Consider the following 18,512-nt stretch of genomic DNA (forward strand, 5'->3'; position numbering starts at 1 on the left):
ATCTCATCCTCCATTTTTAACTGCAAGGATCACCCATGTTTTATAAGGAAAAGTACTAGGAGAGAGAATCTGATATTCCAAACTCATCTCTTCCTGTCATTGCATGCAAAGGTTACTACCCAGACCAGCTGACCTTAGGTCAAGGTGACCACTCTTGGTCAGTCAGTTGAAAGAGAGTGACTAGGGAGGGAAGAATCAGTGGTTTGCCCCAGACCATGGTTATGAGCCTGCATGCTGGCAAGCTCACTGACGGCCTTATCTATACACCCCTGAAAGGGTAAGTGTAAAAGAAAGGGCAGCATTTCCTGGCTCACTAAGCCTAACTCATAGTGTGAACAACAGAAGGTGTCAAAAGGTATATAGACAGCTGTGATTGATAATGTTTGGAACTTTCTTCTCTAAATTTCAGGAATTGTAGAATCACATTTAAATGCAAAGTTCAGTTTCAGAACACATAAAATTACTTAGAGCAAAAATAAGATTAGTACCCAATAAGGGTCCATGGGACTTAAAATGAAAAACTGGACATGTTTTCCTTTTGAATTAGACAATATCAATTTGGCAAACATATGAACCAAAATATTGAGTAAAATGAGTTTTACACAGCCTTGTTAAGGTTTTTCCATATTCTCTAAATGAGACCAAAAGTTTCCCAAGTCAGGTAAATAAAATAAATAAAATATGCGGTGTTATCTTAGTGCCCACCACATAATAACTTTTTGGTTTTTGTCTTTTTTGCCACACCACACGGCATGCGGGATCTTAGTTTCCCGACCAGGGATCGAACCTGCGCTTTCATGGAAGTGCCAAGTATTAACCACTGGACCTCCAGGGAAGCCCCCATAATAACTTATTGACCTCACATCTCAAAAGGACAGTGAGCGATATATCCTTTTAGATGTTTTTTAAATGATAATGAAAAGTGAATCTTAAAAATAAAAATGACCATACTGATTACTTCCCACTTTGAAGAGATAAACAGGTAAAGGAGGTAGCTGGAGTTTCAAGGAGAGTAACGTGAATGACATCTGACACTTGGCTACTATTTTACTTGCCCACAGAAGGAGTGATTTTGATACCAAAGGTTGAAATAGGCTTTTCTAGGAGAAAAAAAATCACAAAAGAAATTCAGGTCAAGTCAGAATAAGAGATGAAGGCATATATTGACTGAAGAACAGCTCTGCTGGATAGCTCTAAAATGGGAATATATGGAGGTGGAGTTTAATCACAGGTTCCTTAAAGGTCAGGGGAAAGCAGGCAATGAACAAGAACTGCTTTTTGAACAGCTTAAAATTATAAGAATGTTCCAAACATAAGATTTAAGCTTAGGAACAAACAGGTTACTCACTTTTGTATTTTATTATTTCTAAACTGTCATTTAAGAATTTGGGTATTGTTTACCTATGGTACTAGGTTTACTTTATTCCCTACTACCTTTTGCCCCTCTTATAAAGATTTCACAACAGAATGTTATATCATTTTTTCGGGATTAGTTCTAAATTACCACATCTTTTTTGTAACCTAACACATATGTCAATTATCTTAGTTTTTCCAACCTCTAATTCCCATAGCTGGTAGAGACAAACAAATCCATTTTCACTTCCTTCTTTTGATTAGAAAAACAAACTTTTTATCATTCATATTTGTATCTAAAAGCACTAAATTCCCTTTATCATTGTGTATACTCTAAGGGTGACCATAACAGGTTCCTCAGTGTAGCCATAGCAACACCCAGGGCTTTAAAATGGCCAACTGTGGCTAGTGATCTTAATTCTTTTCCATAACAAAAACACTATCTGATACATATATCCCCTTGCAAAATCACTTGCTGTTACTATTGCTTTTTCTCTCCTGAAATGTTATCTTCCTTCCTTACCATTGCTTAGTGTACAAGCCCACTAATTTTCAAGACCCTGGACTTTATCTTTTTTCTGTGCTTTGAAAAAATATATGAATAAAACACAAATGAGAAAAGAAAGATTAAAAAAAAAACACTGCCATTATTTATGCTGATAGTAAATAACCAAGGCAGCGTGAGAAGAGAGCTGTCATCAACAGCAACATGACCAATGACAACAGGAACACAAATTTGTCACTGGCTTTCTGTCCAGTATCTATAATTTTCTCTCTGGCTAAACATTATTTATTTGATAAGGTTTAATTATTAGATAATATTCATTCGTTATCAGCATTGTGTACATTGTTCTATTCAGAGAAGTGAAGATAAAATAGATAAATTGCACAACAGATACAGATCACAAAAGATGCAGGGTAGAGTGGAGAACATTCCAGAAAGCAGGAAGAGCATGTACAAAGACACAGAGGCATCGGTGAGAGGGAGGATGCAGCCTGTAGCAATAGAAACTGAAGGATGTTTGATAGTGCACTAAAGGTCAAGATGTGCACAAGAAGTAGTAACAGGAGGTCAGAAGAGTCTGTGAAAGAAGGCAGGGATGTCAAGGCCACTGCAGAATAAAATTCAGATGGCTGGCAATGGTTGGCAAACATTCCTGTCAAAGGCCAGACAGTATGTATTTTAGGCATAGGTTCAGGCCACCTACAGTCTCTGTCACAGATTCTTATTTTTTTGTTTTTCAAAGTGTGAAAACCATGCTCAGCTCACAGGCAGTACAAAAGCAGGCCAGAGCTAGACTTGGCCCATAGGCCTCAGTTTGCTACTTCTGCTGTAGTCAATTGTTTACCTTGTCATATTGCCAGAAGCTCCAGGCACTGGAGAGAGAAAGAGAAACCTCAGAGTTACTTCAAAGGAGCTAGAACGACAATGAAGGATAAGTTGAGGTGGCCTAAAAACAATCCACCTGGCTGCCCAGGATGGGCTGTAGTGATATTACTGTCCCCCCATCCCATGGTTCATTTTAGTTTTTGAACGCTGAGGTGACAGAGAGTAATACATAACTGAACATTTTGGAAAATAATACATACACAGGCACAGATTTAGGTTTCTTAGTATGATAACAAGTTTTTTGATCTTTAGAATTACTTGTCCTCTAGCTACCAAAGAAAGGCTTTGCTTTCAGAACCAGATCACCATGCAGTGAGTGCAATGTCCTTTTGCATTATAATTCATAGCCTCCTTTGAAAAAGCTTCTGAGTAGAAATCTTACCTGAGCAGTATTTTATTCTTCCTGCTTACTGTATCCATTTCACAAAATAAAAAGTCTCATACACAGAAATCAGGGGCTTAGCTATGGAGATTTTCAGGTATGTTCAGTGAACCTAAATTAGCTCACAACACATGCCAACAGACAATGGGAGCATATCTCCCTGCAAAGAACAAGCACCATATGTGTTTGGAAGACTCTCCATAAAAGATGAGGAGGCCTTCCCTGGTGGTGCAGTGGTAGAGAGTCCGCCTGCCGATGCAGGGGACGCGGGTTCATGCCGCGGTCCGGGAAGATCCCACGTGCCGCGGAGCGGCTGGGCCCGTGCGCCATGGCTGCTGAGCCTGCACGTCCAGAGCCTGTGCTCCGCAACGGGAGAGGCCACAATAGTGAGAGGCCTGCATACAGCAGAAAAAAAAAAAAAAAAAGATGAGGAAAAGAGGGCACTCTGCAATTATAGCTCACAGCTCACTGACTTAGTACTCACCCTGGGGCACCAACACCCTCCCTATTGTGAGTGTAACCGGGTGATAAAGCCCAAAGTCTTCCTGTGTCTGAGGCACATCCCTAGGCTGCTTCTATGCTTAAAAAAATCAAGGTTTGTACTCAACGCAGGCATTAGACACCCCAGTTTCCAACATGCTAGTTCTACCCCATGTCAATTAATAGTTTCACCAGAATCTAATTTTAAGTAACTAAAAATTTCAACAAACTAGAACATAACCATCACATATTTCTGTATCTGGGGGAATAAACAAGAGTTATTGGGGTTATAGTCTTAATAAAAAGAAAACACAATGCAAATTTTAAAAGAATAAACATAAAAACACAGCTCAAAAACTTAGAAATGAGCACAAATTAAGGAAAGCATACAATTAAAAATAGGAAGAACTGACCTTAGAACATGACATGGTTATATTTTGATTACCCAACTAACAATCATAATCAGAAATGTGAAGTCTTGAGAGCTCTGAGAAGTGGACGGCCTGCTTCTCTGCCGCGGGTGCAGCTCCCTCACCTGAGGCGAACCCCACTTGCCCTGGCGTGAGCCAGCGCCCCTGCAGCTGCTCCCCACGGCGCCCTCCGGTTCCTGCCACTGCAGCCACGGCGCCCTCGCCCCTCAGACGGTTGTAAAGAAGGAAGTCTCACTTTCTGCGTCAAAATGAAGTGGGATTTTAACTATTACCACGTTCATTCTGGAATTAAACCGGTAAAGCCTGATGACAGAAGACAAGGTTCCTACACTACTTCATATTTGGAAGGTTCTTAAAAAGACTGCATTAAAGACTATGAAAGGGTCTTCCGGGAAGATGGCGGAAGATTAAGACGCGGAGATCACCTTCCTCCCCACAGATACACCAGAAATACATCTACACGTGGAACAACTCCTACAGAACACCTACTGAACGCTGGCAGAAGACCTCAGACCTCCCAAAAGGCAAGAAACTCCCCACGTACCTGGGTAGGGCAAAAGAAAAAAGAAAAAACAGAGACAAAGAATAGGGACAGGACCTGCACCAGTGGGAGGGAGCTGTGAAAAAGGAAAACTTACCACACACTAGGAAGCCCCTTCGCGCGTGGAGACTGCGGGTGGCGGAGGGGGAAAGCTTTGGAGCCGCAGAAGAAAGCACAGCAAAAGGGGTGCGGAGGGCAAAGCGGAGAGATTCCCGCACAGAGGATCGGGGGCCGACCGGAACTCACCAGCCCGAGAGGCTTGTCTGCTCACCCGCCAGGGCGGGCGGGGCTGAGGCTTCGGTCAGAGCGCCGGCAGAGGACTGTGATTGGCGGCGTGAACACAGCCTGCAGGAGGTTAGTGCGTCACAGCTAGCCGGGAGGGAGTCCGGGGAAAAGTCTGGACCTGCCGAAGAGGCAAGAGACTTTTTCCTGCCTCTTTGTTTCCTGGTGCGCGAGGAGAGAGGATTAAGAGCGCTGCTTAAAGGAGCTCCAGAAACGGGCGCGAGCCGCGGCTAAAACCGCGGATCCCAGAGACGGGCATGAGACGCTAAGGCTGCTGCTGCCGCCACCAAGAAGCCTGTGTGCGAGCACAGGGCACTATCCACACCCTCTTCCGGGGAGCCTGTGCAGCCCACCACTGCCAGAGTCCCGGGATGAAGGGACAACTCCCCTGGGAGAACGCATGGCGCGCCTCAGGCTGGTGTAACGTCACGCTGGCCTCTGCCGCCGCAGGCTCTCCCCGCACTCCGTGCTCCTCCCTCCCCCTGGCCTGAGGGAGCCAGAGCCCCCGAATCAGCGGCTCCTTTAACCCCGTCCTGTCTGAGCGAAGAACAGACACCCTCCAGTGACCTACACGCAGAGGCGGGGCCAAATCCAAAGCTGAGCCCCTGGGAGCTGTGAGAACAAAGAAGAGAAAGGGAAATTTCTCCCAGCCGACTCAGAAGCAGCGGATTAAAGCTCCACAATCAACTTGATGTACCCTGCAACTGTGGAATACATGAATAGACAACAGATCATCCCAAATTGAGGAGGTGGACTTTGAGAGCAAGATATATGATTTTTTCCCCTTTTCCTGTTTTTGTGAGTGTGTATGTGTATGCTTCTGTGTGAGATTTTCTCTGTATAGCTTGGCTTCCACCATTTGTCTTAGGGCTCTATCCGTCCGTTTTTTTGTTTTTTTTTTTTTGTTTTTTTAATTTTTTTCTTTTTTTTCTTAATAATTTTTTTATTTTAATAACTTTATTATATTTTATCTTACTTTATTTTATTTTACTTTATCTTCTTTCTTGCTTTTTTCCTTCCTTCCCTCCTTCCTTCCTGCCTTCCTCCTTCCCTCCCTCCCTTCTTTCTTTCTTTCTTCTTTCTTTCTTTCTTCTACTAATTCTTTCTTTCTACTTTTTCTCCCTTTTATTCTGAGCCGTGTGAATGAAAGGCTCTTGGTGCTGCATGCAGGAGTCAGTGCTGTGCCTCTGACGTGGGACAGCCAACTTAAGGACACTGGTCCACAAGAGACCTCCCAGCTCCACATAATATCAAACGGCGAATATCTCCATCTCAACACCAATACCCAGCTTCACTCAACGACCAGCAAGCTACAGTGCTGGACACCCTATGCGAAACAACTAGCAAGACAGGAACACAAACCCACCCATTAGCAGAGAGGCTGCCTAAAATCATAAGCCCACAGACACCCCAAAACACACCACCAGACGTGGACCTGCCCACCAGAAAGACAAGATCCAGCCTCATCCACCAGGACACAGGCACTAGTCCCCTCCACCAGGAAGCCTACACAACCCACTGAACCAACCTTCACCACTGAGGACAGACACCAAAAACAACGGGAACTACGAACCTGCAGCCTGCAAAAAGGAGACCCCAAACACAGTAAGATAAGCAAAATGAGAAGACAGAAGAACACACAGCAGATGAAAGAGCAAGATAAAAACTCACCAAACCTAACAAATGAAGAGGAAATAGGCAGTCTACCTGAAAAAGAATTCAGAATAATAATAGTAAACATGATCCAAAATGTTGGAAATACAATAGACAAAATGCAAGAAACACTTAACAAGGACCTAGAAGACCTAAAGATGAAACAAACAATGATGAACAACACAATAAATGAAATTAAAAATACTCCAGATGGGATCAATAGCAGAATAACTGAGGCAGAAGAACGGGTAAGTGACCTGGAAGATAAAGTAGTGGAAATAACTACTGCAGAGCAGAATAAAGATAAAACAATGAAAAGAACTGAGGCCAGTCTCAGAGACCTCTGGGACAACATTAAACGCACCAACATTCGAATTATAGGGGTTCCAGAAGAAGAAGAGAAAATGAAAGGGACTGAGAAAATATTTGAAGAGATTATAGTTGAAAACTTCCCTAATATGGGAAAGGAAATAGTTAATCAAGTACAGGAAGCACAGAGAGTCCCATACAGGAAAAATCCAAGGAGAAATACGCCAAGACACATATTAATCGAACTGTCAAAAATTAAATAAAAAGAAAACATATTAAAAGCAGCAAGGGAAAAACAACAAATAACACACAAGGGCATCCCCATAAGGTTAACAGCTGATCTTTCAGCAGAAACTCTGCAGGCCAGAAGGGACTGGCAGCACATATTTAAACTGGTGAAGGAGAAAAATCTGCAACAAAAATTACTCTACCCAGCAAGGATTTCATTAAGATTTGATGGAGAAATTAAAACCTTTACAGACAAGAAAAAGCTGAGAGAGTTCAGCACCACCAAACCAGCTTTACAACAAATGCTAAAGGAACTTCTCTAGGCAACAAACACAAGAGAAGGAAAAGACCTACAATAACGAACCCAAAACAATTAAGAAAACGGGAACAGGAACATGCATATCGGTAATTACCTTAAATATAAATGGACTAAATGCTCCCACCAAAAGACACAGATTGGCTGAATGGATACATGAACAGGACCCATATATTTGCTGTCTACAAGAGACCCACTTCAGACGTAGAAACACATACAGACTGAAAGTAAGAGGATGGAAAAAGATATTTCATGCAAATGGAAACCAAAAGAGAGCTGGAGTAGCAATTCTTATATCAGACAAAATAGACTTTAAAATAAAGACTATTACAAAAGACAAAGAAGGACACTACATAATGATCAAGGAATCGATCCAAGAAGAAGATATAACAATTGTAAATATTTATGCACCCAACATAGGAGCACCACAATACATAAGGCAAATACTAACAGCCATAAAAGGGGAAATCGAAAGTAACACATTCATAGTAGGGGACTTTAACACCTCACTTTCACCAATGGACAGATCATCCAAAATGAAAATAAATAAGGAAACACAAGCTTTACATGATACATTAAAGAAAATGGACTTAATTGATATTTATAGGACATTCCATCCAAAAACACCAGAATACACATTTTTCTCAAGTGCTCATGGAACATTCTCCAGGATAGATCATATCTTGGTCACAAATCAAGCCTTGGTAAATTTAATGAAATTGTATCAAGTATCTTTTCCGACCACAATGCTATGAGACTAGATATCAATTACAGGAAAAGATCTGTAAAAAATACAAACACATAGAGGCTAAACAATACACTGCTTAATAACGAAGTGATCACTGAAGAAATCAAAGAGGAAACGAAAAATACCTAGAAACAAATGAAAATGGAGACATGACGACCCAAAATCTATGGGATGCAGCAAAAGCAGTTCTAAGAGGGAAGTTTATAGCAATACAATCCTACCTTAAGAAACAGGAAACATCTCGAATAAACAACCTAACCTTGCACCTAAAGCAATTAGAGAAAGAAGAACAACAGAACCCCCAAGTTAGCAGAAGGAAAGAAATCATAAAAATCAGATCAGAAAAAAATGAAAAAGAAATGAAGGAAACGATAGCAAAGATCAATAAAACTAAAAGCTGGTTCTTTGAGAAGATAAACAAAATTGATAAAGCATTAGCCAGACTCATCAAGAAAAAAAGGAAGAAGACTCAGGTCAATAGAATTAGAAATGAAAAAGGAGAAGTAAAAACTGACACTGCAGAAATACAAAAGATCATGAGAGATTACTACAAGCAACTCTATGCCAATAAAATAGACAACCTGGAAGAAATGGACAAATTCTTAGAAATGCACAACCTGCCAAGACTGAATCAGGAAGAAATAGAAAATATGAACAGACCATTCACAAGCACTGAAATTGAAACTATGATTAAAAATCTTCCAACAAACAAAAGCCCAGGAGCAGATGGCTTCACAGGCGAATTCTATCAAACATTTAGAGAAGAGCTAACACTTATCCTTCTCAAACTCTTCCAAAATATAGCAGAGGGAGGAACACTCCCAAACTCATTCTACGAGGCCACCATCACCCTGATGCCAAACCCAGACAAGGATGTCACAAAGAAAGGAAACTACAGGCCAATATCACTGATGAACATAGATGCAAAAGTCCTCAACAAAATACTAGCAAACAGCACATTACAAGGATCATACACCATGATCAAGTGGGATTTATTCCAGGAATGCAAGGATTCTTCAGTATACACAAATCAATTAATGTGATAAACCATATTAACAAATTGAAGGAGAAAAACCATGTGATCATCTCAATAGATGCAGAGAAAGCTTTCGACAAAATTCAACACCAATTTATCATAAAAGCCCTGCAGAAAGTAGGCATAGAGGGAACTTTCCTCAACATAATAAAGGCCATATATGACAAACCCACAGCCAACATCGTCCTCAATGGTGAAAAACTGAAAGCATTTCCACTAAGATCAAGAACAAGACAAGGTTGCCCACTCTCACCACTCTTATTCAACATAGTTTTGGAAGATTTAGCCACAGCAATCAAAGAAGAAAAGGAAATAAAAGGAATCCAAATCGAAAAAGAAGAAGTAAAGCTGTCACTGTTTGCAGATGACATGATACTATACATAGAGAATCCTAAAGATGCTACCAGAAAACTACTAGAGCTAAACAATGAATTTGGTAAAGTAGCAGAATACAAAATTAATGCACAGAAATCTCTTGCATTCCTATACAGTAATGATGAAAAATCTGAAAGTGAAATCAAGAAAACACTCCCATTTACCATTGCAACAAAAAGAATAAAATACCTAGGAATAAACCTATGTAGGGAGACAAAAGACCTGTATGCAGAAAAGTATAAGACACTGATGAAACAAATTAAAGATGATACAAATAGATGGACTCTACTACCCAAAGCAATCTACAGATGCAATACAATCCCTATCAAACTACCACTGGCATTTTTCACAGAACTAGAACAAAAAATTTCACAATTTGTATGAAAACACAAAAGACCCTGAATAGCCAAAGCAATCTTGAGAAAGAAAAATGGAGCTGGAGGAATCAGGCTCCCGGACTTCAGACTATACTACAAAGCTACAGTAATCAAGATAGTATGGTGCTGGCACAAAAACAGAAATATAGATCAATGGAACAGGATAGAAAGCCCAGAGATAAACCCACACACATACGGTCACCTTATCTTTGATAAAGGAGTCAGGAATGTACAGTGGAGAAAGGACAGCCTATTCAATAAGTGGTGCTGGGAAAACTGGACAGGTACATGTAAAAGTATGAGATTAGATCACTCCCTAACACCATACACAAAAATAAGCTCAAAATGGATTAAAGACCTAAATGTAAGGCCAGAACCTATCAAACTCTTAGAGGAAAACATAGGCAGAACACTCTATGACATAAATCACAGCAAGATCCTTTTTGACCCACCTCCTAGAAAAATGGAAATAAAAACAAAAGTAAACAAATGGGACCTAATGAAACTTCAAAGCTTTTGCACAGCAAAGGAAACCAAAAACAAGACCAAAAGACAACCCTCAGAATGGGAGAAAATATTTGCAAATGAAGCAACTGACAAAGGATTAATCTCCAAAATTTATAAGCAGCTCATGCAGCTCAATAACAAAACAACAAACAACGCAATGGAAAAATGGACAGAAGACCTAAAGAGGCAATCTCCAAAGAAGTCATACAGACTGCCAACAAACACATGAAAGAATGCTCAACATCATTAATCATTAGAGAAATGCAAATCAAAACTACAATGAGATATCATCTCACACCAGTCAGAATGGTCATCATCAAAAAATCTAGAAACAATAAATGCTGGAGAGGGTGTGGAGAAAAGGGAACCCTCTTGCACTGTTGGTGGGAATGTAAATTGATAAAGCCACTGTGGAGAACAGTATGGAGGTTCCTTAAAAAACTACAAATAGAACTACCATATGACCCAGCAATCCCACTACTGGGCATATACCCTAAGAAAACCATAATTCAAAAAGAGTCATGTACCAAAATGCTCATTGCAGCTCTATTTGCAATAGCCAGGTGATGGAAACAACCTAAGTGTCCATCATCGGATGAATGGATAAAGAAGATGTGCCACATATATACAATGGCATATTTCTCAGCCATAAAAAGAAACGAAATTGAGCTATATGTAATGAGGTGCATAGACCTAGAGTCTGTCATAGAGAGTGAAGTAAGTCCGAAAGAGAAAGACAAATACCGTATGCTAACACATATATACAGAATTTAAGAAAAAAAATATATCATGAAGAACCTAGGGGTGAGACAGGAATAAAGACACAGACCTACTATAGAATGGACTTGAGGATATGGGGAGGGTGAAGTGTAAGCTGTGACAAAGCGAGAGAGAGGAATGGACATATATACACTAGCAAACGTAAGGTAGATAGCTAGTGGGAAGCAGCCGCATAGCACAGGGAGATCAGCTCGGTGGCTTGTGACCTCCTGGAGGGGTGTGATAGCGAGGGTGGGAGAGAGGGAGACTCAAGAGGGAGGAGATATGGGAACATATGTATACGTATAACTCATTCACTTTGTTATAAAGCAGAAACTAACACACCATTGTAAAGCAATTATACTCCAATTAAAAAAAAAAGAGATAAGAAACAGAAAGATAAAGTTGCTAATCTAGAAAAAAAAACAGAAAGACTATGAAAGTTTACCAGGTTTTCGGTCACCGACTATGTGCCTCAGCATTGTAGAACTTGAAACTGAAAGCAAACCCTGGCATAATAAGGAAGATCAACATGTACGACACTTAACAGTTCAAATGACATAGAAGAACTGGTGACCAGTGTACCTTATGAAGACAGTGGCTACTCTTCATTTTCCCAACAAAGTGGCTTCAATGAGCATGAAGACAGTAGCCTTCCCCTGGTGGAAAATTTCAGTGACAGTCCACAATCTTGCCCGCTATGGACGCAAAGCGCAGACCAACATCCCAAGAAAAACTTGCTGCCAGCTCTTCATTCTGAAAAAGTGGTTTGTTCAACGTTAAAAAAAAAAAAAAAAAAAAAGTAAACAAAATCCTAAAATAGATTGGGAGAAGCTGAGGGAATTTATATCCAGTGGAAATTTTAGACTACGGAATATAATTGGCAGGAAAACAGGCCTAAAGTGTGTAGATGTTCTCAGGGAACTCTTTCGAAGGGGACTCAGACATCCCTTAGCAAATATTTTAACACAGCTCAGTGATATGGACTTAATCAAGTAAGTATTGTTGTTTTGAGTTCATTAGTGTAACCCATGAAAATTTTTGTTAGGTGGCTCAGCACCACCAGCTCATGCAAAGACATAGTAGGGGGGCTTCCCTGGTGGCGCAGTGGTTGAGAGTCAGCCTGCCGATGCAGGGGACACGGGTTTGTGCCCCGGTCCGGGAAGATCCCACATGCCGCGGAGCGGCTGGGTCCGTGAGCTATGGCCGCTGAGCCTGTGCAAAGACATAGTAGGGTAGTCTTGCACTGTTGTTTAATTGAGGTGATGACTTTTGTCTGGTTGCTGGTATTTTACTACCTATGTGTCACTAAGAGGAAAGAAAGATAATTTTTAGAGTATGCATTTAATCCAGTTATTTCAAATTTCATATGTATGCTATTAGAAAACTATTTCTGTTAGATTGGGATCTTTGTTCTTTTGGTTCTGAAATTGTTCATAGGTAAGCTGCATCTTTTAGTCTTAACTATAAAACAACAGCCTAGGTCTGGTGTACAGGTCCTATAGGCATTATGATTTTTGTCACACTTGAAAGTATAAAATAATTTGTTTTTTTTAGGCTATTTTCAAATTTGACAGTAAATTTGACAGTGATGAAAATACAGAAACCCACAAATGGGTCTGATTATTACTGTCTCTTAGAAACCTTATACTGACTCCCCTTTCTCATTCCACCAAAGAAAACCTGTTAGGATATGGTAACTGAGAATTAAGATGATTATCTAATCTATTGAATTAGATTGCCTCCAACTCAACTGGGTTCATTTTCGGCTCTTTGAAAATTTTTTTTTTTTTTTTTTGCGGTACGCGGGCCTCTCACTGTTGTGGCCTCTCCCGTTGCGGAGCACAGGCTCCGGACGCGCAGGCGTCCAGGGAAGCCCTGAAAAATTTTTTAGAGGTACTCTTTGTGTTACTTTACACTGGTCCATGAAATACAGCTGATGCAAAACAGACGTAAGTAAGTATTGATTTTTATTGTTGGCCAGCTTCTTGAGAGATAATCGACATCACATTTTTGTTAACAAAATGGATTTTTTAAATTGATTTCTACTAATAGCAGTGTGTCCTCAAGTTCTTTGAAACTTGTCTAATGTTAATAAATAACCAAGATGGTGCCATATATACAATGGGGCTTATTTGATATTTGAGGATATTGTGAAAAAATGAAGTACTAAGTGTAGTGGTTCTTAAGCCTGGATCCACTTAGAATTACTTAATGGTGAGCTTTTAAAAATAATACAGAGCCCTGGCCCCCATTTTAGATCAGTTAAACCCAAGTGACTAGGCATGGGCCATCCTTAAATCTTAAATTCATGCCTCAGGCAATTCTAATGCATAGCCAGGTTTGAGAAGCACTGCTAATAGAAATTTCTTTTTTGCACTGTTAATGTTTCTGTAATATAATCTTGGTTCTTTGTGGTGCTTTAATTGTTTGCTTTATAATCATTTACTTTTCCAGCGTGTCTAAAGTGAGCACAACTTGGAAGAAGATTCCAGAAGATGATAAGGGGGCATTGCAATTGTACAATAAAGCAATACAAAGAATTACCATAAAAAAAAGAAATGTGAAGTTTCATTAATGTTTTATATTTTTTTAACATCTTTATTGGAGTATAATCGCTTTACATTTTTGTGTTAGTTTCTGCTGTAAACAAAGTGAATCAGCTATACGTACACATATATCCCCAAATCTCCCTCTTGCATCTCCCTCCCACCCTCCCTATCCCACCCCTGCAGGTGGTCACAATCATTAATGTTTAAGTGGGCAAGAGAGCCTATGAAAAACAGCTCTATCTATTGCAAACCTTATGTTCATTATTCAAAACACACAAAAGAAACAACAACAAAATGTTATAAGGTACCATTATACTAAGTACCATACTAGATATGGAGATATAAAAATGACTAAAAAATGTCTTGTGCCCTTTTACTATAGCCCAGTGGAGGAGAAGATACATATGAATAGAGTAAAATGGAAAAAAATACCATTAAAATGGTATGTGTAAATTATTGGAGTAACCTAAACAAGGAAAAAATAAGCCTTCACAAAGGTGACATCTGAACTAGCTCATCTAAAACTGTGATTTACAACACAAATGAAATGTCTCATAATTCTATTTATAACAAGAAATGTACGTTCTTAGTCGGATGATGTAAACCACACATGCTCCCTGAACTGCCCCCACCACATCGGCCCCTGTGGGCCTTTGTCATACCTCTGGATCCCTCAAGGTCCCCAGAGTGAACAGTGTCTGTGGCGGCCAAAGCACATCCGTGCTTGGGCAGTAAATAGGTCAGTGACCACAAGTGTGTAATGAGTTTTAAAAGTGCCGAATATTTTGGAAGTGAAGAGAAAGAAATTTAAAGGAGAGAAACTCTCCAAAACAGTCTGTAATAACCTATAAGAATATTTCTGAGAGACCTTAATGGACTTCAAAGCAGAGAATTTGACAAGTTGAATCATTGGTTCAAAGGAATAAATCCCAGGTACTCTGTAGATGTCATTTTCCAAAACTCTGACTTTTGAGAACTCAAACTTTTTCTCCATAATAATTACCATCTTTCAGGTCCATTAGTTTCATGGATGCTGTCTATTGTTATTTTCTTCTGTCCCTCCTCCTTTCCATGAGAAACTGCTTCTTATTCCCATTCCTCAAAATTTTTTAAGTTTTATTTTTGAAATATTATTAACCCAAATGAACTATATCCAAATAGACTATATTAACCCAAATAAACTAAACTATATATAAAAATACCCCTTCTTTTACTGATACAAAATAAGAATGACATCCTCTCAAGTTTACTAGTTTAAGAACAGGAAGGTACAAATTCATGGTAGATTTCATTTTTACTTGATTTGACTTGTTACATGTTCAAAATTTTGGCAAAAATAATCCAACTAACAAAATAATTGACAAAATGGAGCATATTGCCTACACTCCTGTTTATTGCATGAAAACAAGTGATGTTAAGTGATATTAAGCAGGCTCTGTGCTAGCCACTGTCTCTTATGTTGCCTCATAAGCATCATCTCAGAAATTATCACATATTCAAGCACTTTCAGACACTGGTAAGCAGGTGGACATACTGTTGTCTTAATATAGGTATGACGTTAAGTGATGTTCACCATTTTAGTGATAGGAAACCAACATTTAATTTATACTCACTCACCTAGAGTGGAGCCTATGTTTGGTCCAGACCACACCCTAAAACATACTGGGCCAGCCATGAGGAACTGATTTTCAGTCTGGAAGCATCAGTGGACCACAGTGGTTGTCTACAGTGGGCATTACTCTAGTTGTTGGTAAGCATATTGCACAAGTTGTTGAATAGTTTTAATATCACCCCTGCAGCATGTGATCAGCCAAGGCAAGCCCTTCTCTTAATAATCAACAGCACATGAAAAAGTTTTGATAACGCCTTCTCTCAAATTTTACATGGGCTACCTTAGCCCCTAATGATAAACATTCAGTGCAAAAGATCTCTCATTTCTTCTCAGAGCAGAGAGAGATTTTTATTTTATTACTCCAGTTTCCTTTTAGTCTGCCAGCAAATAATTATTATCACTCTCCAAGTGAAAATGTTTCAAAAGGTATCAGCATCCCCTTGGAAACTTCCCAGGTATGAAATTGGCATAATCAGCAATCAGCTTCTAATTAAACATCAGTGGTCATGACATCAGTACAGTCTTATTAAATCAATTAATTAATTTCTTATTAGATACCATTCAGGATAGGAATCATGCTCTGTTTTTATGTTCAAAAATTAAATCACACCTAAATTTTTATGCCATTATATAATATCTTATTAATTGCTTTAAATCTCCTCCTATTATTACTCTTGTATACAGCTCTCTTACCTTCCCAGCTCAGCTCACTCTGATTTTCAAGGTTATCATACAATTTCCACTCTTTTATTTGACTCAGCACTCATAATTAATCCTTACTTGACAATTGTATATATCCTCCCAATTTCTCCTTCTATCAGGAGAATATGGTCTCAACTCCCAGAATCTTATCAAATAAATTATATCTGGGCCTATTCCATCTGGATCATCCCAGGTCAATGTATTCTCATCAGGTGTTTTTTTTTTTCCAATCTATATCTTAGTTATCTTTTTTTAAATGCTAGGAACAAGTATATGAAATTTTGTTTAGTTATTCAAAGTTTCATAAAGTTTTTTGACAGCTCCAACTATTATTATTGATTTCAAAGAATGCGACTTATTATTCCATGCATCATAGATAACTTTTTCTTAGTGTTCATTAAAATGATAGAATAGCTCTAATCTCTACCTGTCTGCCATTTAAATGAAGAACTAAGTTATTTGCATCATAGCTGCCATCACTTACAATGCTGAGACTCAATCAATTTGGCATTTTGAGTTATATTCATGGCAGTAAGAAAAATGGTAATGACTCACTTCTTTTTTCTGTGGTTGTCAGATATTTCTACAGAAAGGAAAAGAATACTGCGCTAAATTTCTTGTTGGACACTCATTTGCAAATACCACAGATCTCAGTAATTGACAGTGTAATGAAAAAAATAAATTTTCATTACAAACTGTACTTCCTTTCCTTCTACAAAAAAAATCTATCAAAGTAATGGCAAAAATTCAATGACTGTTGTTGGCAAAGGAATGTTTTAAGTCTCTACATACAAACCAGTATGTACCAACTGCAGCCCATCTTCAGAGCTTACCAGATTTAAAAACTAATGGGTGTAAATCTCAAGATTTCAAAACTTCTGTGGTTGGTACTTAACTGTTGTTCCATTTTGGCTGACATAGGAACTAAAAAACTCAAAAAAAGACACACTTTCTTACAATAGCAAACTTTTAACAGCATTAAAGTTTATGAGACATCTGACTTAAATCCTGTTTTGAGAAAAGTTCCATTAGGAACTCAGAGAAAATGCTAAGCATGAGCTTGAAGACCTTGTTAATGACCCTTTAATGGTGTTTTACATGTTGTTGTCACACTCCATATTGACAGATTTTGACAGCTTAATAATATCCTTGGTGAATCAGAATCAATTTATGCTTCAGACCTATGACTCTCTTATGCAACTAATGAAGTAATTACTGCTCCTTCCTTCTCAGGAGAAAGTCTTTACATGGTACTATGTAATAATATAAAATCTCATGCTGCAACCCACAATAGCATCCTGAAAATTCTCCCTTCCAGGATACCATTTGTTGAGTTTTCAGTAAATAAAATATAGACATTTAGGAAGGTATTTATTGCCAAAGCAAAGATAATAATTGCTAGTATAGGCTAAAATGTGTTATTTTAGAATTGCTAGCTTCCAGCTTGCAAAAGGCAGCAAAAGTTGAAGTAAAAATACTGAAACATTATTTATTGATATAAAGTTCTTTTTATGGAACTTGCAGAATATTGATCTCATATCTTGACCTCTGAAAGTTAATTTCTCAAGTAACTTCAACTCTTCAGAAACTTTCCAAAACTCAAATGTAGCCACAATATCCAATTATAAATATACCAGAATTTAGCATTCAGGTTTATTTATAAAAAATATTCTTTCCAATATTACTTAGACTAGCTTTGATCTACAACCATTTGCATATCTACTACATTCAAATACTACTATAAACCATCTCACACTTAGATTTATTCACAGAAAAAATTTATTCTGAAATAATTTTGCTATAAATGTTAATCAACCAAAGAACTAAAACCAGCTTATGCAAAGTGCAACTATCAGAATTCACAGAGGAATGTCATTCTAATCTTGCTCCTCTGTAGAAATGGACTCTGATTTTGTTATTAATGTTGTGGTTGGAACTATTCTAGACCAAGGAACACAAACTATTAATGTGAATGAACCGTTCTGAGTATTATCTTAAGAAGCGAGTTTGAGAAAGATCTATGTCATCATGTTTTCATGCTGTTCATCTGCCATTTAATTGGCTATTGGCTATGGGAGGCCTGTCAAACCCAAAACAAAGTCCTCTGTAACTTTGGGTCTGGTATTTGGGGAAAAAACAAACCCAAGTATTATAATCACTGTAATAATTACATAACTAGTACATTTTGGGTCTATAACAGAACAAATTATAGAAAAACTAAAAAAATTTTTTCAATTTAAAAAAGGCCAATCTCGGAGCCCAGCTCAATGTCACTAAGCCTGAGCTCAAAAATAACTCAAAAAGAGCTCATGACCAAGCAACTGACAGCCACACTTGGGGATAGGAGGAGGGAGTTGGGTTGAAGAAGGTCCTTACATACTAAAGCTGGAAGGGGAAATGAAAGAGAAAGGAAGTCTCATTTATTTAGCAAATACTATATATCAGATCTATACTGACTGTCTTAATCCATAAAAAGCTG

At 38.6% G+C, this 18,512-nt stretch overlaps 1 pseudogene; it reads left to right on the top strand.

Annotated features, from left to right (window-relative positions):
* The first annotated feature begins 4,223 nt into the window (after positions 1-4,223).
* On the top strand, positions 4,224-13,745 carry LOC115851084 (F-box only protein 5-like; annotated as a pseudogene).
* Positions 13,746-18,512: the final 4,767 nt, after the last annotated feature.

The sequence above is a fragment of the Globicephala melas genome, chromosome 7 (genome assembly GCF_963455315.2).
Source record: "Globicephala melas chromosome 7, mGloMel1.2, whole genome shotgun sequence".
NCBI classification, from domain to species: domain Eukaryota; kingdom Metazoa; phylum Chordata; class Mammalia; order Artiodactyla; family Delphinidae; genus Globicephala; species Globicephala melas.